The sequence below is a fragment of the Sorex fumeus genome, unplaced genomic scaffold (assembly GCF_029834395.1).
Source record: "Sorex fumeus unplaced genomic scaffold, SorFum_2.1 ptg000149l, whole genome shotgun sequence".
NCBI classification, from domain to species: Eukaryota; Metazoa; Chordata; class Mammalia; order Eulipotyphla; family Soricidae; genus Sorex; species Sorex fumeus.
In genome coordinates this window covers 1,327,502-1,355,370 of record NW_026606206.1, presented here as the reverse complement: position 1 = coordinate 1,355,370, position 27,869 = coordinate 1,327,502, and the positions used below count along the sequence as shown (strand labels likewise).

General features: G+C 38.8%; 1 protein-coding gene across 4 annotated transcripts in view; it reads right to left on the bottom strand.

Annotated features, from left to right (window-relative positions):
• GLIS3 (GLIS family zinc finger 3) overlaps window positions 1-27,869 on the bottom strand; it is a 544,874-nt gene that overhangs the window by 395,311 nt on the left and 121,694 nt on the right. The window lies entirely within an intron of this gene.

Here is a 27,869-nt window from a genome sequence, read left to right as displayed (position 1 = left end):
ATGATAGGGAATATAGAGTAGAGAGGAGGTAACACAAAGAAAACATTTCTAATTCCCAATACTGGAACATCCTGGGGCTTAAAAGTGTCTATTTTTAAATTTTAATGTAAATTACAGGTCTCACTTCCCTGGCCCCGAAAGAGCCTCCAACCGTTGGGAAAAGATGAGTAAGAAGAGGTTGCTAGAATCTGGAAAAAACCTGAGTGCCCAAGAACAGATGACTGGTTAAAGAAACTTCGGTACATCTACACAATGGAGTACTATGTAGCTGTTAGAAAAGATGAAGTCATGAAATTTATATACAAGTGGTACTACATGGAAAGTATCACGCTAAGTGAAATGAGTCAGAAAGAGGGGGACAGACATAGAAAGACTGCATTCATCTGGGGAACATAAAGTAACAAAATAGAAGACTAACACCCAAGAATAGCCGAGATCAGCACCAGGAAAATTAATCCATGGCTTAAAGGCCAGCCGAGCATTCTAGGGGACAAGAGCAGCCCAGAGAGAGAAGGGAGCACCAAATAAAGGGTGTTTGGAGGATCCTCCCAGGATGGCAGATGCATGTTGAAAGTAGACTATGGACCGAACATCATTGCCACTCAATGCCTCTCTTACAAAACACAGCACCCAAAAGGAGAGAGAGAACAAGGGGGAATGCCCTGCCACAGAGGCAGGGGGGGATGGGGGGAATGGGGGGATGGGAGGGATACTGGGATTCGTGGTGGTGGGAAATGGGCACTGGTGGAGGGATGGGTATTTGATCATTGTATAATCGAAACCCAAGCACAAAAATTAGTAAGTCTACAACTGTAACTCATGGTGTTTCACTAATAAAAATTAATTAAAAAAAAAAAGAAGCTGCTAAAATCTCAGGGCTGGGAGGAATAGAGACATTACTGGCGCCTGCTCGAGTAATTCAAGGATGAATGGGATGACAGTGATACAGTGACAGTGAATGTAAATTAAGAGAAATTTCACTGACCTTATCTAGACGTTATATTTCTGTGCTCCTTTTCATTCTAGGTTTCTACATTTTATGATGCAGAGCAGACAAAACAACTTCTTTAGACCTCAGATTTATGAGCACTAAAGTGAAGGCAAGGGATTAAATTACCTCTCAAGTCCCTTCCAGCATTTAATTTTCTGAGTAAACACTAAGTCCACTCACTCCTTTTTTTCTCTTTTTTCCAAAGTAAATTTCAGGAATTCTATCTTTACAAAATTCAACAGAATCTGCTAAAACTCATCATATCTACTAAGGCTGTTAGGAAAGATGAAGTCATGAAATTTGCTTATAAATGAACAGCTGTGAAGAGTATCATGCTAAGTGAAATGAGTCAGAAAAAGAGGGACAAACATACAATGACTGCACTCATTTGTGGAATGTTAAAAAAAACCATAATATTTGTATGACTGAAACTCAAACATGATAGCTTTGTAACTGCATCTCACGATGATTCAATAAAAAAAATAAAAAGGCACAATTAGAATTCTGAAATCTGCATTTTAAATGTGCAATGAAATGACAAACAAAAGAATACCTGCTAAGGGGACAAAAGATAATTTAAATACAGCAGAAGTAATAGGTTCCTCATACTATCAAGTATGTATTTGAAACTACAAAAAATTGATTTTCAGTACCTAGTATGAATAATTGAATAAAACTACCTTTTCCCTGCACACATGAATGAATATATACACGTTCTTAGGTGATAAAACTAAATACAGTGTGTTGGTTCTTCAAACATTTTATAAGTTTAATGCAGGGCGTTTCTAGTACTGCCAGATGGTAGCTGACACTCTGTGTCAAATAATTCTTTGCTGTGAGGCATGATCAATGTTTGTAATGAGTGCCCTGCAGTTTTGAGGACTGTGCCAGCCAATAGCAACACCTCCTCCCCAGTAACAAAACCAAATTCTTTCCAGACATTGCCACATTACCTGTGGGACTACAACATTCGGCTAGAGAACTAATAATTTATTGCAAAGACTAAATGGGTCCCTCTAATCACTACCCTGACATTGTATTCTAAAGTTCACCTCAAACAATTAACTATACCAACAGTCAAATAGAAGAAAATTGTCATATTAGAGCACTACAAATGAGAGGGGAAGAAAAATTATTTAATAAATAGTAACAAGGCAAGTTTTTATCATTTCAGAGGGAAGGCCCTATCCTTATTCATATTATATATATTCTAATTCTTTATTGTTAGATAACAAAGAACACAAGTTCTTAAAGCAACAGTCTTTCTTGTTCTGGAGATAGAGCTCTACCAGGTGTGTGTGTTGAGTGTGAGGAAAGGGACACAAGCACATGCCAGCAGTCAATGGGAAATTCTGTATGTGACCCTGAATGTGTCTTAAAGCTTCTCATTAAGTGGTGGCTGACTTCTACAAAACAACTCTTAGACCATGAAGAACTTTGCATGCAACAGGAAAAGCAAGTATAGAGCCAGTGGCCAAAGCATTCAATGGAAGTCATTCAAATGGAAGTAAGGAGAGAAATAAACACCACCTCTTTAAAAAGCCAAACCACAGAAGAGCACATGGCATTCGAGTCATTACAATATACCAATCAGCCATTATATATAAAAATTAATTGCAGAAAAAAATAAGCACTAAATATTCAAAAGAAAAACAGCCAATGAAAACATACTTGAAATCATTCACTTTGAATTGCAAAAACTAGACGTAATTGCAAATATATTTCAGCTCAAAGGCATCATAAAAATTAACACATAAAAGAAGAAAAAGTACAAGCATTCTACATAACAAACAGATGAGAGTTTAATATATAAAGAGGTCACACAAATCAATAATAATTAGAAGCAATCCTGTAGGGGAAGAAAAACCAAGGACAACAGTTCACCAAATAGGACTCCAGTGGATAAGACATAAAATAGACACTCAATATTCTGCTAGTAGGCCGAGTTGAAAATATGAAATATAATGTAATATATTTAGGAAGCAGCGTGGTAATAGTCAAACGTATTTAAAATATTTATGACCTAATTATTTGCTATCATTTTTATTTAAGGATATCTGCGATAGTTCTAATAAAAAAGAAAGCAAGCTTACTAAATATAGCACACATCCCACACACAGATAAAAACTCTGGTGTACTTTTTCCAAGAATGCTGAAATACACAAGTAAGATTTGTAACACAATGTAAAGGAAGGGAATGTGCACGTTTATTTAGATTTATCATCGTTATTTATCATAAGAAATTCTTGCATACTTATCTCTTAAGTGATGAACAATGTGGAAATATCTGTATTTGGGGTATACTGCTAGATGATTTTATTCTCTTGGAGTATTTTTCAGTACTAAAATATTTTTGACAGTGAAGATTATTTTTATACTTAGAAAAAGTGTTAAAGAAATACAAGTACTAATGATTAAAACACAGGAATTAGACTATAGACCGAATATGATTGCCACTCAATACCTCTTTTGCAAACCACAGCACCCAAAAGGAGAGAGAGAACAAAAGGGAATGCCCTGCCACAGGGGTGTGGTGGGGTGGGAGGGATACTGGGAGCACTGGAGGTGGAGAATGGGCACTGGTGGTGGGATGGGTACTCAATCATTGTATAACTGAAACCCAAGCACAAAAAATTGTAAGTCTACAACTGTACTTCATGGTGTTTCACTAATAAAAATTAAAAATAAATAAATAACACACAGGAATTAGCATGTTACTAAGTTACTGCTGAAAAGATCTTTAAAAATATGAAAGGCCATTTACAAAGCAGGGGAGAGGCAGGATCATGAAGCCAGTGACATGAGGGCAATTACACCTGGAACCACTGACCCATTACACGAACCATTTGGTTCACAACTAAGTCACTTTCCCAGGCTCATGATCTGGCTGTGGCACAAATTCTCATGCAGTTGTTCAATGTGACTGCTCTATGAATTCCATTGTGCTTTCAATGTTCAGCCCATAGAGTTCAAAAATGTTCGTGTCTTAAGAAACCTTCTCAAATGATGAAATGCTCTAGGAAAAAACTTTCTTCATGTCGTTACTGCAGTTTTGGAGAAGAGATCAAGCAGGGGTGGTCAGGTTTATTGTGGTGCCAAGGATCACACTCAGAGAAGCAGGGCAGTGCCAGGGATTGAACCCTGAGCCTCATACATGCACAGCATGTGCTCGAACATCCAGGGCCCCTGCCATAATGGCCCTTCACCCGAAAGTCCTCCTGATTTTTCAGACGGTCAAGTCAGGCACAGGCTCTACTCTGCCTTCAAAGAGAGGAACCATGAGAAGAGCAGTTTCCTACAACCCTGGTTTTCAAACTTGAGCGCGCATCGAAATTTCCTGGAGAGAAATTTAAACACAGAATGCTGGGCCTACTCCAGAGTTTCTAATTCAGAGTGTGTGACGTTGGGTCTGAGAATACGCCTTTTGTAAAAAGGAGGAGATGCTGCTGTCTTGGTGTAGACTCTCACTTGACTGCTGGAGATTCTCTTAACAACTAAACATCTTCCTTCTCTACTGTTCTACTGTTGGTCAGTTCTTCCTTTTATCAACATTAACGGTATATTACTGGGACCAAAGAGACAGCTAAAAGGGCTGGAGCATATGCTTTGTTTGTGAGAAGCTGGGGTTTTATCCCTAGCACTGCATGGTTCTTTGAGCTCTGCCAGGAGCAATCCCCAAGCAACTAGCCAGGAGTAGATCCCTAAGTACTATCAAGTGTGACCCAAAACATATACATTGATATATTTACATATGTATTACTTAATATTCACAAACACATTTTATCATTCCTGTCACTGTCACTGTTCTCCCATTGTTCACTGATGTACTCGAGCGGGCCCAGTAACATTGTGAGACTTGTTACTGCGTTTGGCATATCGAATACATCATGGGGAGCTTGCCAGGCTTTGCCGTGCAGGCGAGATACTCTCGATAGCTTGCCAGACTCTCCGAGAGGGGCAGAAAATCTAACTAGGGTCAACCGTGTTGGCCGCGTGCAAGGCGAACGCCCTACCGCTGTGCTATCGCTCTAGCCCTAATAATCTAAGGAAATTCCAGGATCTCTGGTCCTGTTTTCTGATGGAGTACTCCATACAAAGAATCTAACTCAAGCGCAGGAAGGGAAAAGCATCTTCTCTGGTGCTGCTCTCATCCAACTCTCTTCACAATTTCTGTACCCTCCAGCATCCCTGAAGCCTCCTTCACCCTTCCACCCATCCTTCATCTCCCACATGACAAAACAAACTCTCCTCAATGGTCCCGTAGAAATAGGTTTCACTTTTCTCTAAAGCCTAGTCCTTTTCCAATACAAAATCCTCTATTCCCAATCCCCTGACTCCCCTTATTGACCATCTTATTAAAACCTCAAAACAGGTGAGGTTATGCTGGCAGTGCCCAGAGGAATCGTGAGACCTTCTTTACAGACAACACTACATTTTTTTAATGAGAGCAAATAGAGAACGTATTCTCACAGACGCATCAATCATTATGCCTTTTATGAGCTACCCCTCCATCCATTTGAAATACTTTTAACAGGTGTACTCTAGTGGTATTAGAAATGGAACTTGGAATGAAATGTGGGTCATCTGGGAATATCCGGCAGCATAGGGATGCTTCAAAGAAAAATCAAGTACTTTGAGGCCAGAGACACAGATGTACAAGAGTGAGGGTGGTTGACTTGCACACAGCCAACCTGGTTCAATCCGTGCCATTGCAGTCTGGTCATCGAGCACTGCCTACAGTGAGTCCTGAGCACAGAGCCAGAAATATCCCCTAACCATCACTGTGTGTGGTTGCAACCTCCGAGCCTCAAATAAAATTAAAGAAGATAGTTATTGACAAAGACAAACCTAAACAGCTCCCTTAAGATGTGAAAATGCCTCCCAAATTGGTTTAACTTTCAATGCAGAGTAAGGCAAAGATATTTTCTTTTTAAAATTCTAAGAGCTCTCAACAAGGCAAGTATTCTCATGCAGTTGAAAAAGTTCCATATGAAACTCTGCTTCACAATAAAATGTTCATCTCAGGCCATTTGGCATCCTTGGTTCTCTTTGGGGAAAAAAAGGAAAAGGAAAAAAGACACAAATTTTTAGAACGAGGGAATGATTTATCATTCAATAAAAGAGCACAGATAGAGGCTTAAATCAAGTGTGTGGAAATAATATGTTGTTATTACTAGTATTACTCTACTAAATTATAACCTATAAACCCTGCAATGCTTGACTTAAATACTCCATCCGCATTTTCAGGAAATCTAAATGGTGATTGCCTCCTTTATCGCATGCATTACAGGAGGATTTAGTGTTGCCTCCACAAGGCATATATGAGAAGCATGTTTTCCAGGATGTCAGTATAACCAGGCACGATTAATAAGCTCACAGCCCACATCACGTATGTATTCTCAGAGCTTTTATGATAGCTAATTAGTTTAACTATTGTTGCCATGGTTCATTTAGAGACTTCATGCTTCATTACATATCAATAAATTTTATCCTGAAAAAGCCCTTTCAATAAAAAAAAAAGAAACAATCGTCTCTTCGAGTGATAATCTTGTTAATGGATGTCTATATTGCAAGCTTGGCTATCAGGACTGACAAAACTATGAATTGCCATGGTTTCAAGACCCTGATGTAATATGCAGATTCTATTCTATAGTTTGAAACACATGCCTCATCCACACATATTTTATTACAGTAGGGGAAAACTTTTTTTTATCTTTCTAAAAATGATGCATCGTTTAAGCTTCTATTTTTACTTTGTCAAGAATGCCTACTTATGTTTCAGAAATTCCTTCTATCCATTATGTCAATTCCAAACAGTTTCTCCCCCATTGGGAAGATACGCTTTTACTGCATCTTTCCATGTCATAAAAGGAAAATGTTTTAGGAAAATGTGGTTTTCACGTCCCTGATAAATGCATCGAAAAAAAAAGTCATAATTATTAAAGCATACCCTGGTGAGTATCGCAATTCACTCTATCAGTAAATGATCGAAGCTACCTCCTGAATTCCCAGAGCAAATAGGTCAAAACAGGGAAGCTGGGGATCAGCAAGAGAGAACTTCGTCTTCTTAAGTAGGAAAAAGCCTTTCTGATGTATTCTTCCCTGCTTTTCAGGTCTAGCTCACACATCATCCAAAAACTATTCAGATTCATAAGCTATTACCTCTTTTCTTCATTTTCCTATCGTATCGCTTACCACTTCCATTACAAAAATGTACTCTAAAAAATTTTAGTTATTAAGTAAAGTAAGTAAAGTAAGTAAAGGCCCTCCCGTTGATCATCGATTTGCTCCAGCGGGCCCAGTAACGTCTCCATTGGAGACTTTGTTGTTACTGTGTCTGGCATATCGAATACTCTCGGTAGCTTGCCGGGCTCTCCGAGAGGGGCGGAGGAATCGAACTCGGGTCGGCCATGTTGGCTGTGTGCAAGGCAAACACCCTACCGCTGTGCTATCGCTCCAGCTCGCTTTTAGTTATTAGTTCAATAAAAATGTATTTCTAAGAATTCAGTGGTAAATAAATGGTAATATCCCCTTTTTAAGAACACATCATAGCAGTAAGAACATAAACAGTAAAACATATGAATGAATCAGAACCACGGTCACAGAACCACGGTCCTCCCATTCGTTGTTCATCGATTTTCTCGAGCGGGCCCAGTAACGTCTCCATCGTGAGACTTGTTACTGTGTTTGGCAGAATGAAGACATCATGGGTCGCTTGCCAGGCTCTGCCGTGCGACCGAGATACTCTCTAAAGGAACAAAATAATTTTAAACAAGGGTAACAACCTCCAAAGAAATAATGTATGTAGATACAACCAAGAATTATGGTAGCGGTGGGAAAATGTTACTTTGGATAGAAATTCAGAGGACCTGTGGAAGAGAAACAGTTTGTAAGCTCTGGTGCTAAACAATAAGAAGAAACCAGTCATGAAACAACATGGAGAATATTTACAGGCAGGGAAAGTCATAAGACCTAAAGGTAGATGCAGGTCGGTCTACTAAATAGAGGAAAAAGAAAGCCAGCTGGCTTGAATGCACTGAAGGGGGGAGAAAATGATAACCAACTGAGGGATGATTTGCCGCTCTGTTGATTTGAAACTAGAGGCCCCTAGAAAACAAGGTCTGTATCTTACTTGCTTCTCTATTACATTAGCCTTTAGTCTTGCATGTGATAAATCAGCCATTTCCCAAAGTTATATATAAAACTCTGGGCTTTTCTTTCTGTCATTTTGCAAAACTTGTGCTCGCTTTCTCTCCCAAATATGGATGACCATGTTCCTCTCTTTCAATGCAAAGATTATATGCAATGGTCTCTTAATGGTTAAGAACGTTCATTTAGTTATTTTTCAAAAAAACAGTGATTTTTTTTTCACCTGAGGGTCCATTTATTTTCACTTATTACTCTGTGACCAAAAGTGTTACATACTCAGAAGAAGAGAATCAGATGTTGAGTGGTCAAGACAACAGAGTTTCAAAGAGTACCAAAGAAAGCGCAAATTCATGTCCTGGGATCTATTTATATGGAAGGAGAACTCAGCCAATAATGAACAATGATGAATAAACATTAATATTAATTTCATCACTCATTGCCATCATAATAATCACAATCATTTCACTGAACATGAAATAATATAAATGAAATTTTCCAGTGAACTTTATTATCATAATGAATGAGGAGAAAAAGAAAAAGGAGACAGCCTGCTAGAAACACTTCCATTTTCAGTCTACAGAGCATTCTCGGTCCTTCCAAATTCAGTCTACAGAGCATTCTCCGTCCTTCCAAAATTGGCTGGTGTTTCCTCTTCTGTTTCTTCCTAATAGGAATGGTAAATGTTAAGTCATTTTTGAATGATGAAAGAATGACACTTGACTTCATTTCTTCATAGTCATTCCCAGTGGTGATCAGGAACTGCCCATGTTGGCACCTCAGGCTTTAAGATCACCAGGAATTAAAAAATTCGAGTGTTACCACTTGGGATATGTGTAGGAAATGCAAACTCTCCGGGATTTTGCACACCAGTAAAAATTCCAAATAAGCCTTATGCCAGGAAAATGCCTTATTTTGTCAGAAAGTACATCTCCCACACAGCAGCAGGTCTAGCTTAAGCCACATGTTTAAAACAAAGCAAAGTGACATGTGATATGGGTCCAACTGCCTGATGACAGAATTCACGAGCTGTCCTCACTCTGAGATTTTCTGGAACAAACTGAGTCCACATAACTTAAGCTTGTTTGATGGTTTTGTCTTTTGTCATGTTGTTTTCTCTGAAGTTACTGCCTTTTAGATAACAAAGTTCTCTTTCTCTTATTACAATTTCAAGTTTTATTCCCAAACGACAAATTATAATCTAATTCTTAGACGTTCTATCTAAGCCAAAATCCTGACTCTTATATGCTAATTTTTTCAACTCCTGGAAGCACATAGGTGACTTAAAAATACTCACCCTGCCACAGAGGTAGGGCATGATAGGGGGGGGTGGGGGGGGAGGGATACTGGGATCCATGGTGGTGGGAAATGGGCACTGGTGGAGGGATGGGTGTTTGATCATTGTATAACTGAAACCCAAGCACAAAAATCTGTAAGTCTACAAGTGTACCTCATGGTGTTTTGCTAATAAAATTGAAGGAAAAAAATTTTTAAAAATATTCAAATCAAGCCAGATAGATAGCTAAATGTCTATGCATGCTTTGCATTAAAGAGACACAGCTTCGATACCTGGCATAACATGTTCCCTAAGCACTGAGCACCACTGGTAGCAATTCCCCGACCAAAAAATACCATTGCATAAACAAAACACAAAAACAAAATAATACGTGCACTCAAATCAGCTGAAGAACTAGATACTAGTTCCCTCGTAATCTTCACTGCATCGATAATACTTCAGTGACTCTATTGGTAGTCCTCCGATCTATAGCAGTTTTTGAAATTCAAATTTTATTTTATTTTATTATTTTATTTTTTTTGCTTTTTGGGTCACTCCTGGCAATGCACAGGGGTTCCTCCTGGCTCTGCACTCAGGAATTACTCCTGGCGGTGCTCAGGGGATCATATGGGATGCTGGGAATCGAACCCGGGTTGGCCGCGTGCAAGGCAAACGCCCTACCCACTGTGCTATCACTCCAGCCCCCTGTTATTTTCTTTTTGATCCTAGTCATGGCCTGTTTGTCTCTCCCATTCATTTTTATGTGCAGCCCTATTATTATGATGAGTTAGAAACAGATGCCACAGTTGCCCTACTGGTTTCTTAGGAAAGCAGTAACAAAAGTCTAATACATTGAGCGATTTTATTTTTTATTCTGTTTTTAGGTCACACCCAGCAATGCTCAGGGCTTACTCCTGGCTCTGAGCTCAGGAATCACTCCTGGCAAGAGCTTCAGTGGACCTTGCCGAGTGCCAGGAATCAGACCTGGGTCAGACATGTGCAAGGCACTGTCACTGTCACTGTCCTCCCATTGTTCATCAGTTTGCTTGAGCAGACCCAGTAACGTCTCCATTTTAAGACTTGTTGTTACTGTGTTTGGCATACTGAATACGTCATGGGTAGCTTGTCAGGCTTTGCTGTGAGGGCGAGATACTCTCAGTAGTTTGCCCGGATCTCCGACAGGGGTGGAGGAATCGAACCTGGCTCAGCCAGGCTGGCTGCATGCAAGGCAAACGCCCTACCGCTATGCTATTGCTCCAGCTCTAGTGCTCTGATATTCTCTGTCTAGCCCTAAAATGAGTGACTTTAAACAACAGGAACATCCTCTCTCACAGTTCTAAAGGTTAGGAGTTAAAAATCGAGGTGTTGGCAGATCCACACTGTCTCTAAGAGCTCGAGGAGGTTATATTCATCGTCTCTTTCTAGCTTCTGGTGGTTGCCAGAGACTCTTGGCATCCTGTGGTTCCAAAGCAAATCACTACAATCAATATCTGTTACAACACGGGTCTCCGTATGTGTCCGCTACGCTCACAAGACATCCTAGTTTGTGTTCATGTTTAAATACTCCTCTCTTTCAAAATAAGGACACCAATCACGGGATCAGGAAGCACGCAATTACAGCAAGATCTTTTAACTTGATTGCATATGCAAAAATCCCATTTCTAAATAAGATCCCATTCTGAAGTCCAGGTGGTGGGGACTTGGGGAGGACATTCCAACCCAATATGATTGTTAAGTCAGCACACTTTCTATTACCACTTGTTCCAAGGAGTTGGAAGTACATGGTTGTCTGAAAGCACATTTTCAGACAAAATAACTGCAAATGAAAGGACAGTGAAAGAAACATGATATCATTCAATAAAGTCTAACAGGAAAATTGTTAAGACTAGCCTGAATCAAGTCAACACTTAATGACTTCATGACTGAATTTCTCTCATCTATGAGGTTAACTACCAACAGATCCATCGTGCGAAAATATTTATCCAGGGGTCAGAGCAACTGCACAGGGGCTAGGACATTAGCCTTACACAAGGTCAACACACGTCTGCTCTCCAGCACCCCATATGGTACCCCAAGCATCACCAGGAATAACCCCTCAGTGCAGAGCCAAGAGTAAGCCTGCATAACATTGAGTGTAGCCCAAAATAAAAGACAGAACAAACAAACAGATAAATCCTATCCAGTATCCACTTCAGTAAAATGTCTGTTTTGTGTGGACCAGTGTCTTCACTGGACCTGGCTCCTTCAATGGAGTATATTCTACCAAACTCTCTTATAGATATGAGAACAGACAACAAAGCACCAGGCATTCGTCTGGCAATATGTTAAGCACTCTACACACATAATACAATAATATCATCACCTCCATCACTAAAGGGAAGAGCGAAGATTCATAGTTTAAAAAAAAATGAAAATGAAAAAAAAATAGACCCAGGTCAAAAAGGAGATTAGGGTTTGAACAGAGATGTGCTCAGGCACAAAGCAAACACCTAAAATCCTACGTCCTAATGTAGACACACACACACATACACACACACACACACACACACACACACACACACACACCTCCAAATGAACATTTGCATTATCCTACATATGAAATTCATACTGTTACAATGATACAGGCCATTCTCATAGTCATGAAGTAGTGGGGGTCTGGTGCCGCCAGCAGGTCAATCTGTACCTGTGAGGTGAGTGCATCAGCAGCCTGATGGCACCGTCAGACTTTCAGATACTCCAAAATTGCTGCTGTACCTTTGGCCAGACCCCCAAAACTTGGGGCAAAGTTTACCAAGAAAGTAAATGGCCAAAAGTTAGGTATGTGGGAGACACACCCACAAACCACCTCTGGCTCAGCTATATAATTGGAGGCATAGCCTCTCTGGTTCCAGATCGAACTGGTAAACGGCCATGATCCCAGAAACTCATAAACAAATCTCGGAACCCAAAGACTTTGGGCAGAAATGCATTCTGTTCCTACAGTAGGTAACTGGCGCTGGGCCAATCCAGGTGGGAATAGGTTTCATGCCTTGCTTGGCCTGTTCCCTTTGGTGGCCTGGTGACCATCATCTTCCAGAGGCCACCAGACAGAGAGGTTTGGGTATGCAGTGACAAGACACGCAGGGCCTCACCAGATGGGGGTGAAACCGGCCCTTTCCTCCCCGTCCCAGCAAGACCCTGAGTCGCCACCTACAAATGGCCTCTCTGGCTCCTGATCAAGCTGACTAATGGCCATGATCGCAACACTCAGAAACAAATCTCGAAACCCAGCGGGCTTTTGGCAGAAATGCATCTGGACCACATACACGGCCATCGCTCCAGAGGCCAAAGGACTTAGTCCAGAGCCCGGCAGCTTGCGGCAGAAAAGTGAATGGACCATGCGTTAAACTCCAGTGCCATGCCTCCCCGGGAGGGAAAGGGTGTTGCTCCCTTCCGCCATCCCCCCCACCCCCCCACCCCCTGGCAGCATGGTGGCCGCCGCCTCAGAGCTTATAGGAAAGCCAGGTATGAGCCAGCGGTGACAGGGCAACTGCAGTCTCATGGGAAGGGGGGCGGTACTGGCTCGTCCTTCACGCCCTACAGGGGTCACGAGTTGCCCACCATGAGTGGCTCTCCGGCACAGCCATAACACCAGACGCACAGAAACCAATCTCGTAATTACCTGGCTCTTTGCAGAAATCCAAAATCATTATATGACATTATATGATTCTCATACCAGCTATAGAAAACAAAGTATTTCGCAATGCATTTTCAACAATTCTGATTGTTGGGGGGGGGGGGAATTTTAAACAATAATGGTGCATCTTTTGTTGAAATAATGAATGTAATCAATATAGAGAAGAGTTAAGTGGAAATCAGCTTCCTCACAGGCATTGGGAGGGGTAGGAGGGGGGTATATTGGGGTTCTTGGTGGTGAAAAATGAGTACTGGTGAAGGGAGAGGTGTTTGATCATTGTATGACCGAGACTTAAACCTGAAAGCTTAGTAACTTTTCCCACAATGATTCAATAAATAAATATAAGAAGAAAATAAATAAATAAATAAATAAACTATGAAAAAAAAGTAAGGTGGAGTTCATGCCCAATTCAATCAGCTAATCAGTGGCTTAATAAATAGCAGTACCCCTACATTAAAAAAATAAATAAATAATCATGAAGTAGTTTCTCATGGCTTTTGATTTGCTTTCCTCTAAGATATTGGTGTTAAGTAATGATTCATGAATCTGTGACCACTGATACATCTTCTTTGGATAAATCTCAAGTATTTTGTATATTTTTTATTGACTTGATTTTATTTACATCTTGTCAGACATATCATGTGCAAATATCTTTTTTCATTTTTTAGTTTTCCTTTTCATTTTTTTGTGGTAGTTTATTTTGCATCCTTTTAATGAAGCCCAAATTGGTCAGAGTAAAATTATCTTGAAGTGTTGTCCTACTTGATATGCCAAGATTGTGTTTATCAATGATACTGATCTGTAATCTTCTTATATTTGGAATGTCCTTTCCTGGTTTATCAATTAAAAGTGATATTGTTCTCAAAGAATGTGTATAGGAGTATTCCCAAACACGATTTTTTTTTGTAAGAGATTGACCAAGATGGCTGCTAGTTCTGCTGAAAGTTTTGTAAAATTAAATGATAATGCCATCTGCTCTTGAGCTTTGGGACTTTTTTGAGTACTGTTTGGATTTCTGTTCTTGTGATTGGTCTTTTCATGCTTTTCTTATTTAATTCCGTTTCATTTTTAGAAGTTATTTGGTTCTTAACCTTTGTCCATTTATTCTAAGCTGTCCAATTTGTTGGTTATCCATATTCATTGTGGCTTCAGTTTTCTGCTATATTTTTACCTCTTTTATTTAAGACTGCTTTTTCAAATCAGATTTTCTCCTTTTTTCTTGGCAAGTCTTATGAGAGAGTTGTCGATTTTACTGATCTGCTAAAAGAACTTGTTCTTAGTTTCATTGATCTTTTGTATCAGTCTTTTGGTTTCTGTATCATTGTCACTGCTCTAATTTTTAATTATTTTTACCTTAAGATTTTTGACTCTATCTTATCCTCATTTTCTACTTCCTTCATGTATAAGGTTAGCTTCTGTGAGTATTATAAAGATGAACTCTCTTAATAATGCTTTTATTTAGAATCTTATAGGTCATATCTTCACTTTAGTCATCACCCAAGTAAATTTATTTTCTCCTTTGATTACTTATTGACCCAAAAGTTATCTGGAAGCATACAGCTAGTTAATAAGAGTTTGAGACTTGATTAGTTTTACTATTGATTTATAGCTTCATAGCATTGTGATGAGAAAAAATGCTTAATAAAATATAAATCTGCACATACTTATTAAGATATCCCAACATAGCATGTATCCTTGAGAATATTTCATGTTTACATGAGAACAATGTGTATGTCCTTTGGGAGGGAGGAATTGGAGATTGAAGTCACTGTACATGTATGTCTTTCTATTCTATTACTTCATTTAATACCATTATTTCCCTATTACTATTCTGTCTGGATAATTTGCCCATTGTCTAAGTGGTTTATAAAAACACCCTACAATTACTGTATTGTTATTAATGTATCCCTTGTGGTATGCTAATAATTATTTTATACATTTGGATGGTCTCATTCTGGGTGCTTATTATTGATGATCTGATCATCCTGATGTTTTGATTCTTTGAGCAAAATACACCTTTGGGTCTTATTATCATTTTCAGTTTAAAATCTCTACTATCAACTGTGAGAATAGCAGTTTCGAGCCTTTTCTCTGCATTATTAGCATGAAACATCTTGTTGCTGTCTTTCACTCTGAGCTTATGTTTGTCTTTTACTTAACTTCCCGTTAGTCGTCGATTTGCTCGAGCGGGCGCCAGTAACGTCTCCATTTGTCCCTGTCGCGTGCTAGTGTAGCCCAATGGCATCTGTTCGCTCCGGGAACATGAAGGGCCTCAAACCGATCATTCATGATCTTGACGAAGAAGTCTGACCATCTGGTAGGTGGGCGGCCACGCGGTCTCTTGACATCCCGTGGAATCCAGTCAGTAACAGCTCTAGTCCAACGGTCGTCTTTAAATCTCATTACGTGACCAGCCCATCTGATTCTTCTCCAGTGTCGAAAACGGCATGGTGAGATTCGTGCCTTCTTGTCTCGGTCAGACCAATGATGTCGTACTTGATCTTTTGCGCTTGTACCATCAGGTCCTCGATGGATGCATCTGATGCTAGCGTACGTGCATTGAAAGTACAGACGATCATTTTTGTCTTCCTTCGTCGTGGCAGCCTAGGTCGGCCTTGAGATTTTGTCGGCCTCTCCTTTCTCATCCTTCTCAGTGCTGCCATGTCGGTGAAGCCTTCAGGGTCAGGTGAATGAGACCAGTTGTAGTTACTGGTTTTGGCATATCGAATACACAGCGGATAGCCCTGGTGGTTTGTCTTTTATACAACATTATTATGATAGTCGTTGTAGAAATGGATCTTATTTTCTTATCCATCCAGCAGTTCTGTATCTTTTGATTAGAGGTTCAGACCAATCACATTTAAGGCAACTATTGATATACGGGGCTTACTTATTGCAAATTTATCTTTTGTTCATGGTTGTTCTATAACTCTGTTCTTTTCCCCACCTGTTTCTATGTATACTTTCATGTGAATGGTTTCTCCTAGTAATTCTCCTCCATTTCTTCTTTTTTGCTTTTAATTTAAAATTTTCTTTTTTAGATTTTTCTTGCTGTTTGCAATGGGAATTGTATTGTATCTTATTTATCTAGAAGAAATTTTGGTGTGTTGATATTATATTATCATCTGACTATACATTCACATTTTATCTTAATTCCCTTCTTCATCACATTTTTTCTTTTCTATTTGTTTGTTTCCTTGTTCTGGTTTTGTAGGTCACACCTGGCAGTACTCTGAGCTAACTTCTGGCTCTGTGTTCAGGGATCACTTCTGGCAGTGGTCACGAGACCATATGGGGGGTATCAGGGATCAAACCCAGATCCACCCTGTGCAAGCAAATGCTGTTTCCACTGTAATATCACTTCACATAACCCCATTATATTTCTTGTCATTATCTCATATTTGGGCTGGAGCAATAGCACAGCGGGTAGGGCGTTTGCCTTGCAAGCAGCCAACATGGCTGACCCGAGTTCAATTCTTCTGCCCCTCTTGAAGAGCCTGGCAAGCTACTGAGAGTATCACACCCACAAGGTAACGTATTCGATAGGCCAAACACAGTTAACAATTGTCACAATGGAGACGTTACTGGGCCCGCTCAAGCAAATTGATGAACAACGGGAGAACAGTGACAGTGACAGTCTCATATTTGCTTCTTATTCTGTAATATTTTTCTCCTTTTCCTAAGCATAACTCAACAATTCCTATAAAGTAGGTCAGGTGGCATTAAACTTTACTGGCTTTTGTTTTTCTGAAAACATTTAATTTTCCATCATACTTAAGTGATAATTTTTCAGAGCAATGTATTCTTGGCTAAAGTTCTTTTCTTGGAGTCGTATGAATATATTATTCTACTCTCTTCTAACTTGTAGAAAAACAGGTTGTTTGTGGTATTGGGGAATCAAACTCAGTGCCTAACATAAGAGGCATAAGCTCTACCTCTGATTTAACTATTCATTCTTAAAATCCACAATTAATCACAGAATATCAAAACTATATTCACCTCATGTAACAGGTAACACCTCATGTAAAATAACAAAATTTACCTTACATAGGAACATACTGAGTATCATGAAGGATAATTGAATAAATTACTGGATGTCATAGGAATACTCGTCTCAAAAATTGAGAATAGAAATTTTGATTCTCTGGCTCCCAGTCTAGCCTATAAACATCTAGTTTCTCTAGTATCATGGCTTCCATGTGCTAAGACTCTGCTTCACAGAGAGCTCAGCATGATGGTTTGCAGTACGAACACTAGATACAGACTTTGGAGATACAAATTCTTGCTTATAACTTATTTGTGTGTGTATCAACCAATAAATGTGTTGGCCCCAATATTCTGATATGAGTGACAGAGTATCTAGTATTTAACAGCATTTATGAGAGGGTTGAATATGGCCAGATAAAATCCAATGAACAGTAAATGTTTTGCTATTGTAGCAGTTTGTGACTTTATTACATTATTATTTTTAATAATTATCCACTACAAATTAGTGACTTTAATGTTTTTACCAGCCATGTTCATACTACCAGTCATACTGCATACTGCAAGTACTCATTCAAGGATATAATGATATAATGATTTCCCAGTCTTTCATAAAAAGTAACCCTAACCTTATTTTATTATCTACTTAATGCTACTCCTTGACTTAGCCTAAAAATGTGCAAAGTCGGGCCAGAGAGAAAGTACAGTGTATAAAGAGCTCGTCTCACATGCATCTGGCCAGGATTTGATCCCTGGCACCCTGTACAGTCCCCCAAAGCACTGCCACAAGGTGATCCTTAAGTGGAGGGCCAGAAGTAAGCCCTGAACACCATCAGATATAGCCCCGAAATATAAAATGAATTTAATTTGAAAAATACTATGTGAAGAGTCCATGTTCTGATTTTAATTTCCCTGACTATGAGTCCTCATTTAACTACCATCTTCGAATAGAGCTGGTCATTTAATGCCCTGAAAAGTTAACGCTGTTATTACATCCTGACTGACAAATCCTCACTCTTTTCTTTCTAGACTTATCTCTATGAGTCTGAAGAAAGCAAACCCTGGGAAACTAATACAAATAACTACAAACATTTGAAATCAGCATGTCCTCATATGTGTATATTTTTCTGAAAGCTTAAAGTATTTTTCTTCTAGTTTTATTCTTTCTTTAGTCCAAAGTTTGCTAATTAATTGGGACTTTCCGTGTTTTCCTAGTTGTGACAAAGGCAAACAGAGCAAAAGCTTCTTCCTTCTGGTTAAGAGGGTCCATCCGCCAGACAAAGAGAAACACAGATAGCAGTGGAGATAAGGGGAAGGATTAGTCAACTTTGAACAGTTCAGGTTTTGTGAGCTCATCTCCGCTGCCCAGCCAACAGCTGCCTTCAGCCTCACCGAAACTGATTTATGGAAAGTGACATCTTAACCGTGGCTTTTATCCTACAAAAGAGGGGCTGCTCAGAGAGCATTATGTAGGCTCTCAAATTAGATGGCAAAGTCTATCCTATAATCATGGAACGAACAAGACTGGGAATCAAAAAGATACTGTATTAGGTGAGAGGGCTACTTGACAACAACAAAAATCAAGGATCAGGGAGGTAAGGAATAAAATCCACATAAATTCTCCCAAGTGAGGCACAGAACATACTAAAAAAAAAAAAAAGCAAAAAAAAATAATCTTAATCTTGACAAAAATAGTACTGCTTAAACCAAAGAACAGCAACTGCTAGAGGCCAAGGGCAGGAAAAGTAGTAAAAAAAAAATTAATTCCTGTTGTTCTTGGATTCCCTTTCAAAATATCAGCATACAAGTTTCATACACTGAGTTACTGAAACTTGTGGAAAAATTTCATTATCTGGGCCTCAACCACACCGTACAAAGTTCTAAAGCATCTCTGCCCTTTTGGTTCCATAGAGTGTGAAGAACAAATGCAGCAAAAGAAATGAGGACCAGAGTTAAGAAACATCCCACAGATGGGGAGAAAAATTTTGTTTGTCACACATCTGACAAAGGATTAGTATCTAAGATATTCAGAGCAGTGGAGGAACTTTACAAACAAAACGGATTTTAAAATGAGGTCAAGAGATTAACAGAAAGGTCCTCATTGAAGACATACAAGATGGCCAGAAGGTATATGAAAAATATTATTCATCACTTACAGTCACAGAAATGCAAATCAAAACAATAATGAGATATCATCTCACACCAATAAGACTTTGCACATATTACAAAGAACAAAACATCTAGTGCTGGCACAGATGTTTGGGAAAAGGGACTCCATTCACTACTGGTAAGAATGTTAATTTTTGGAAAAAAATATGATCACTTCTAAAAATTCAAAAAAATAAAACAGGAATTGAGCTTCCTTATGACAAGCGATTCTCTTCTGAGCATCTCCCCGAAGGAACCCAAAAATTCTATTCAGAAAAGACATTTACACTCCTATGTACACTGCAGCACTATTCACACTAACCAAATTCTGGAAAAGGACTGGATAAAGACACTTCAGTAAATATACAGAATAGAATGCTACTTGACTTTGAAAAGATTAAATCATACAATTTACTGCTATATGGATGAATCTGGAGAGTATCATGCTTGAGTTAATTTATTCAGATAAAGAGGGAGAGACCCAGGATGATCTCTCTCATACATGGGATTAAAGAAACAAAGTTGGGGTGTTATATAGATACAAAGGTAATAGAGACTGAGACCCGGTCTTCAGTAGGAAGCTTAGTACAGGGATGGGAAGGGGGGATGAGGTTTTGAGAGGGGAAGACAGAGACAGTCAATAGTACAGAGAAGTGGACATTCTGGCTAGTGGTGTGGTTCTGGATAGAATTCTGAATGAAACCCTATCTTTAATAGTAAACTATGATGCCTTAAAAAAAAAAAAGCAATGGACTTGGGGCTGGAGCGATGGCAGAGCAGGTAGGGCGTTTGTTTGCCTTGCACGTGGCCAACCCGGGTTCGATTCCCAGCATCCCATATGGTCCCTGAACACCGCCAGGAGTAATTCCTGAGTGCAGAGCCAGGAGTAGCCCCTGTGCATCGCTGGGTGTGACCCAACAAAAAGCAAAAAAAAAAAAAGCAATGGACCTTGTTGTGACACTTCAATTGAATACTTGCTCCTAATAAGCATTCAAAACTATTAGACAAAATTAAGATATTTATGAGAAGCAAACAGGAACAGCACATGTATCTAAGATTATATAGGTGACTAGGAGCACCCCGGATATTTTGCTACAACTGCTCTGAAACGTTTCGGCCTCATAGACTCTAAAGATAAACTAATAAGGCAAAATGAAACCTAATGACAGAGAAATATGAGGAACTAAGATAATATTTACCAAAAAAGAGAGAAATGCATGATGTTTGGGTGCTTAGAATGATTAAGAAGTGATGCAGAAATTAAACAACAACAAAAACATTTTTTTTTGCAGCAATGATAGGGTGAAAAGGCTGCATTCCAGCTCTGGCTTGACTGCTAACAAATTGCTCATCCTTGAAATGTTCTTTTTCCTACCATGAGAAAGTAGATCCATTTTTATAGATAAACACCTATTCCGCTTCTTAGCATTCATGATTCTTGGTACTGATTTGGTAACCTAAAGATTCATGAACTATGTCTGAAAGCAGTAACACTGATGAAAAAAAAGCATCACATCAGAAGGAATTCATTCTCTGTGTCCCTGTGACACAAAGTGTAAGAATCAGTCCAAGTTTAATGAAAGGAATTAAATGAAATGAAATTAAATCAGATTGTGGAGATGGCCAGGATGTCCTTGCACATCTTTTTCCTCATTCGTTTGCTCCAAACAAAGAAGAGAGAGAAAAGAGAATAAAAAATCAGTAGAATCAAGTTTGAAGCCAAAGCTCCTGGTCACCAGAAACCGCAACAAAACTTTTAGCGGATGAGACAGGGAAAGGAGACATAGGACAAATAAGCCTACAAATAATGCTGCGTCAAATGGGGAAATCAAAAATGGAATCGCAAGTCAGATCAGAAAGAACTGAGACTATACTTAACTAATTAACACACTTGTTCATTTGTTCTACCGCTAAGAGAAATTACTGCCACAGATGCAAAGTGAAATGTCCAAGTGGAAATTGTAATAGGACCTCATGTTTGCTGACTTGTTCAATACAGATTCTATAAAATAATCATTTAACTGGTGAAATATTATGACATCTCTTAATTCAAAAATTCTGTGGGGGAGATAATGAAAATCATTGACTAAAATTGCTAGATTCTTGTGGAGACCTTGTATTTCTGCATTTTCGTGGGAAGCTGAGAAGACAAATCGGAATGGAAAATAAAGTACATTAAGTGCCTTTTACGTGTCTGACATTCTGCGAAATGGCTTCACAAATGTTCTCACAAAAGTCTCAACCAGCTGGATACACACTCACCCCTGAATCTTCAGTAGTTCACAGAGTACAGAAACACATTCGATGTCCAGTATAAATGCTCGCTGAAAGAGTTTTCCTGGTGCATGAAGTAATGTTCAGAGAAAATCAATTTTTCAAAGTGATCCTGTAACTTTTAACAATGGCAGCATCGAAAGTAGAAAAAAGGGCCAAACAAGATAAGCCCTCAGTATCTGTATTGCAAACCACAATGCCCAAAAGTAGAGAGAGAGAGAGAGAGAGAGAGAGAGAGAGAGAGAGAGAGAGAGAGAGAGAGAGAGTATGGGGGAACTTGTCTGCCATGGAGGCAGGGAGTGGGTGGGCAAGGGGTTGGGGAGACTGCAGCCGTGGAGGAATGAGTATTTAATCATTGTATGGTTGCAATCAAACATGAAAGCTTGCAAATGTATCTCACGGTGATTCAAAAAATTTTTTTTAAAAGAAAATAAATAAGTAAAAATGGCAGAATCAGAATTTCAATTTGAGAATACCTAATCCACTGCCGATTCTCCTTTCTTTTCCCTCAGAAGCTGTCTTTCAGATACTTTCCTTTAACCCTAGCAAAATACCTCATTTTGTAACTGAGGTGAACTGACTGATTTATCCACACTTGTGGGGAACGCTTCCTATTCTTCAAATGCAAAATTGCTTTACAAAGTTTTTTTTTTCGAGATCACTGGTTTTGGTCCATTTTCTTCACTGGCCAAATAAGTGTGCTCAAGATTTTAACTAGCAGCACAAAGAATACTTTCAAAAACCAATAGTGAGGAGATGGGGAGACAGAGGCAGAGCACTTTAGTCTGGGAATCCAGTTTGATATCTATTCTTAGTAAGGCCGGTTAACTGAAATCTCTCCTTTCTTCTGTGAGAGTCAAAGTTCCAACTTTAAACATGGCAAGCAAGTCAGACCAACTCTGTTCCTTTCCTCTTCTTTTCTGCCTCTCTCCTCTCCTCCACTCTCTTCTCTCTTCCTTGTCATAGCTTCAGACCAGTGCTTGGTTGTAAATTGCTGTGTAAAGTATATTCAAAAATGAAGGGTCCCCCCCCCAATTTTATGCATAAGAGAAGCCATGTCTTTCAGATATTTGTTACTTGAGGCTGTTAATTGGACTATTTGTTCCACAAAAAAAGCCCAAAGTAAAGGATAATGATCCAAAGCAGACTACGTTTGAACAGTTTTGTATATTATATGCAAAGAAATGTTCCCACAACAAAGTCACTAAATGAATGTCACTATGCCTGAATAGAGGAATAAAATTGAATTGTGATAAAAGCAAGCTCTTTAAATGATCTTTAGTTCGTGTCTACGAAATTATCCTGAACATTATGTGCTGAACAAAAGCTCTGATACTCACAATATTAAGCAATAGAAACATTGTGAAAACTAAGCCAACATTTTTTACTTTCTAAAAAAGATTTATATATCACTTTATGATTTTATGAGTGTTGTAATTGTCCTCCAAACCTTTGAACAGAGACAAATATTTTTCCAGATGAATAGTCTGCAGCACTATGTTCTTTTCAACGCCAGAGGCCATGTTGGGAAGTCTTATGGCAAATTAAACAAACAAACCCAAGAAAAGGGACATAATTCTTGGTCCCTGGTTGGCCCAAATTATTTAAATAACAGTATGTTTTATCCAGATTCACTATTACATAATAAAAATTGATTAATGGTAGTAATTTGAAAATGTTATTTGTTAGCGATGACATATTTAAATAAGAGTCTAATAGAATATTATTTTTCCTATGGTATCAGAGATCATCACCACCATTATCAGTGATGGGGGAAATATCTGATTGTCTTGTTCCTTATTTCAGGTATCTCTGACCCTAATGAATTCTTGGACAAAGTTTCTGCTGTTGTCAAACACTGTCAAATGGTAGCACTCTAAATTTTAATCTCTGAGACCTCTACTGCTTGGCAAATATATGAATAACAATGGAGAATTTTCATAAAGATTTATATCCCTTATCTACTGACTTTTTAAAAAAAAAAGTGCTTAGTAACCACAGAATTTGGAAGTTAATAAACAGCTATGAAAGGCCACAGAGACTTCCAGGCAACCCCACCGTGTTGTCAGAGGTGAGTTCCTAAGGTCTCATTTTAACAGAGAAAAATAGAAAGAACACAACAAAAGGAGATGAAAAATCTGGCACAGCTGAACTCACAGATGCCACTTATGTTCAGGATTCAGGATTTTCCTTTGCTTTAGAAGATACTGAGACAATTGGAGAACTTACTAAATTCTGTTCTTTAATAACAGCATGGGCTGGAGCAATAGCACAGCGGGTAGGCCGTTTGCCTTGCATGCGGCCGACCAGGCTGCCCGAGTTCGATTCCTCTGCCCCTCTCAGAGAGCCTGGCAAGCTACCGAGAGTATCCCACCTGCACGGCAAAGCCTGGCAAGCTACCCGTGACGTATTCGATATGCCAAACACAGTAACAACAAGTCTCACGATGGAGACGTTACTGGGCCCGCTCAAGAAAATTGGTAAACAACAGGAGGACAGTGCCACAGTGCAGTGCTTAATAACAGTATATATCAAAGTTAATTTCCTGATTTTGATCATTCTACTACTGTGGTTATGTAAGAGAATGTACACGGTTTTTAGGAATCTATAGAGAAGTATTTAGGAATAAGTGGACATCATGCATGTAACTTCAGTATCATTCAGAAAAAAAGTAGTGAGGAATAGTGGAGAAAAAATGATAAAAAGTTAACAAGAGGGAAAGATGGAAAAAGCATATAAAGGAATTTTTTGTTCTTGCAACTTTTCTGCCATGTCAAAAAATCATATCAAAATAAAAATTAAACTAAAATAAAGCACGGTTATATAACTGGCAATCGGTAACAGTCACCAAATCCCAGTTTCACTTCTCTTGAACACAATAGTGCACCGCACTGTAGCACTGTCCTCCCGTGGTCCATCGATTTGCTCCAGCGGGCCCAGTAACATCTCCGTTGTGAGACTTCTTGTTACTGTGGTTGGCATATTGAATACGTCACAGGCAGCGTGCCAGGCTTTGCCATGTGGGCAAGATACTCTCGATACCTTGCCAGGCTCTCCAAGAGGGGCAGAGGAATTGAACCCGGCTCAGCCCGGCCAGCTTCAGGCATGGCAAATGCCCCACCACTGTTCTATCGCTCCAGACCCACAAAATGAGAGCAGATTGGAAAATCTATACAGTCATTTTTCTATAACATATGGAAAATACAGTAACAATAGCTATGATTCCTGCCTTCAAAGAAGGCTAGAATGATTAAATAAATTGTTTAGAATGAGTTAAAAAGCTACTTAAGGAAATTATTTTTTTTTGGTGCTAGGAGTTTGAAATGAGATCTTAAAATCAGTGATAATATGAATTAACAGAAGTTAGAAGTTATACTTTGTGGAAGGCTCGCTCCTTTGAACAGATTCTTGGAAGCAACCCTGAGGGAAACTCCTATAGGAAGACCAAGCCAGTTTGTCTGACAAGTGTAAGTGAAACTGAGCTAGTCAGTAGGTTCACGATGTTTTGATCAATTCTCTAAAACCAGCATGAAAATACAATAAAGGCACTGTGGCTGGTTTAGAGTACCCTGAAGCCACTGGTAAAATTTTAATTCAATACACTGTACACAGTATATTGAAGTATTGAGACATTCATCTGGAATCATGTGTTAGTTTTTTCCCACAATGTAGATCCTACACAGCATTCCAAAGATCAAGCATTGGGTGCAGTGTTACCACTCCACGGAATTGTTAAATCTCAAATGAACCAAACATACCAACAAACAGTGGGACACCTTTCCCCACTTTGCAAAATCTTCAGAAAGTTATTCCTGCTTTGTCCAAACCTCTATACTTAAATTCGCATAAGCAAGAGCATTTCAAAGATTTCCACTAAGTAATAATTTCTATTAACTTCACGAAGGCTGGAAGTAAAACAGAGTCAAATAGGGAAAACCATGAGACAGAAATTTGTACTGGTCAATTTTTTTTGATGATAGGAGTTTGAAATGAGATCTTAAAATCAGTGATAAAACGAATGAACAGAAGTTAGAAGTTATACTTTGTGGAAGGCTCCCCAATTAGCAATTATTCAAGAAAGAAATCAGGTATTCAGAACTGTGCTCCTGACAGAATGTACAGATCACACAGAAAGAGTCACACGAGAGTGATTCAGCGTCTACATAAGGAGGAGATTTATCATCATTCATACGTGGTAAATGCAGTTTTATTAGCATCACCTGTAAGTCATGTTTAGTATACCAGTCATTCACTCCTGAAATACTGAGTTTCCATTATGTCAGAGATATTCCTTACAATTCATTTCTGCAAGAATGGACATGAAACTATACATATAAATGCAGTATATCCCCAAACGGAATGAAGATAAAAGGGTTCTTTTCATTCACTAAGGAGAGTCTGGGGAATAGCTTAAGGTAAGCCTTAAGAAATGAAAAGTATTGTACTCAAGTTCAGTAATAAAGATTTCATAGACGTTTCTTAGAGACGAGATTAAAATTTAACCTATGTTAGTATGTTCTTCACCTTAAAAAATAATAGACTCGGTCTTTAGATGTGTGCACGCGCGCATATGTGTGTGTGTGTGTGTGTGTGTGTGTGTGTGTTTTAAAGAAAGGAACACAGATGGAATATACTTCATCCACTTGATTTGAAAATAAGATTCAGAATTCAAAATCTGGAATAAGGAAAGATTCTTGCTGTTATACTTTTTAAAGAAATGCATCTTTAGCTATCTTAGAGAACTGCTCACATCATCCAGTGTTAACTTCAATAGATTAATAAATTATTTCATGACATGAAATGTATAAAAGAAGTCACATGGAAGTAGTCTGACCAAAATGATTTCAACTCTTTTTTATTTTCATATAGATTAATATTAAAACCTAATGAAGATTAGGTTGACAGTTTAGGTTTCAGTGTAATTTGGAACTACTGTATACAAAAATCAATTTACTTTATGTATACATATATACGTATTACACACACACAAATGTAACCCCTTAGCTATTCCATTTCTAGAGAGTAAGTGGAGCACTGATAGGAGATAAGATTTTCTAGCCCACAGAGTTATTCATTCTAACACATTGAATGAAGTTTCTCCCAATAAGAATCTATAATTGTTTCTAAGTAACTATGATTATCCCAAATCCCAATGTACAGTATTTTTAAAATTCCTTTTATGTGAAATCTATGGACTGTTATAAAAGATCAACTGTAGCATTATGTGGGCCTCAGTTGTTATTATAAATGTGCTATAACTGTTTCAGCAATGAATGAGTGAATAAATGGATACTGAGGCTATATCACCAAAGACAAATTAAATACTTTGCATATGCAACTACAATCAGTATAGATTCTCGAACTGGTCCATGGACTAGCAGTTCAAATGCGCTACTGTAAACCAATAGTTTTCAATCATTTTACATCTATGACAAGAGATTTAAAAATCCATTAGGTCCACAAAAATAGTTTTGAAAGTCAGTTGCTCACTGGTATCACGTGAATTTATAAAAACATAATCCTGAGTCTCATTCCCAGAGATTATTCAGATGAATGTTAACTGTCATGAAGAGGTCTAATCTTCAAACACAGAAGAGGTCTAGTCATCAAACATGTTATTAAAAATATTAGAAAGACGGTCCAGAGAAATAGTTCAGCGGGTAAACAGCCAACCTGCTTCCAATCCCCAGCAACCCACATCATCCCAGAAACCCCCAGGCAGTGAGTACTGAGTATAGAGTCAAGAGTAAGACCTGACCATTGTCCGGTGTGCCCCCCTCCGAAAACAAATTAGAAATACATTAAGAAATTTTATATTGTCTAGATGATTCAAATAAGAAAGTCTGAGAATCTCTGATCTATAAATGGCAAAACTCATAGAAAAATCACTAGGAAGTAAACTCAAACTGTGTCCCACTATCCCCTCTCCTTGTCTGAAAGACTGAGACCAGGTTTCAGGAGTTATCTTAATCAGATACCTCATTACAAATGACCTTCCAGGCCAGTTTAGGGAAGGAACACAAAATCTGAAGAGGGCAGGGAGTTCTTTTAGTTCCGAAAGATAGAACAGGAGTGAAGGTGCTTGTCTTGCTCCTGGCCAAGCCTAGTTTGATCCCCTGCGCTGTATGTGGCAAACAAGTGCCTTCAGGAGTGATCCCTGAGAGAGTCAATAGTACGCACTGACAATAGTTGTAATGTGTCCAAACGTAGAAAGGCAGAGAGAGAGAGAGAGAGAGTGGCAGGGATGGGGGTGAGGGGTGGACAGGAGTGTCTTGCTGTCGCGTAGAAAAGCTAGCTAGAAATCTTATTCTTCTTTCTCTTTTGGAAGAGAAGTTTAAACATCCGAATTTTCATGTGAAATCTTCTTAATTCTA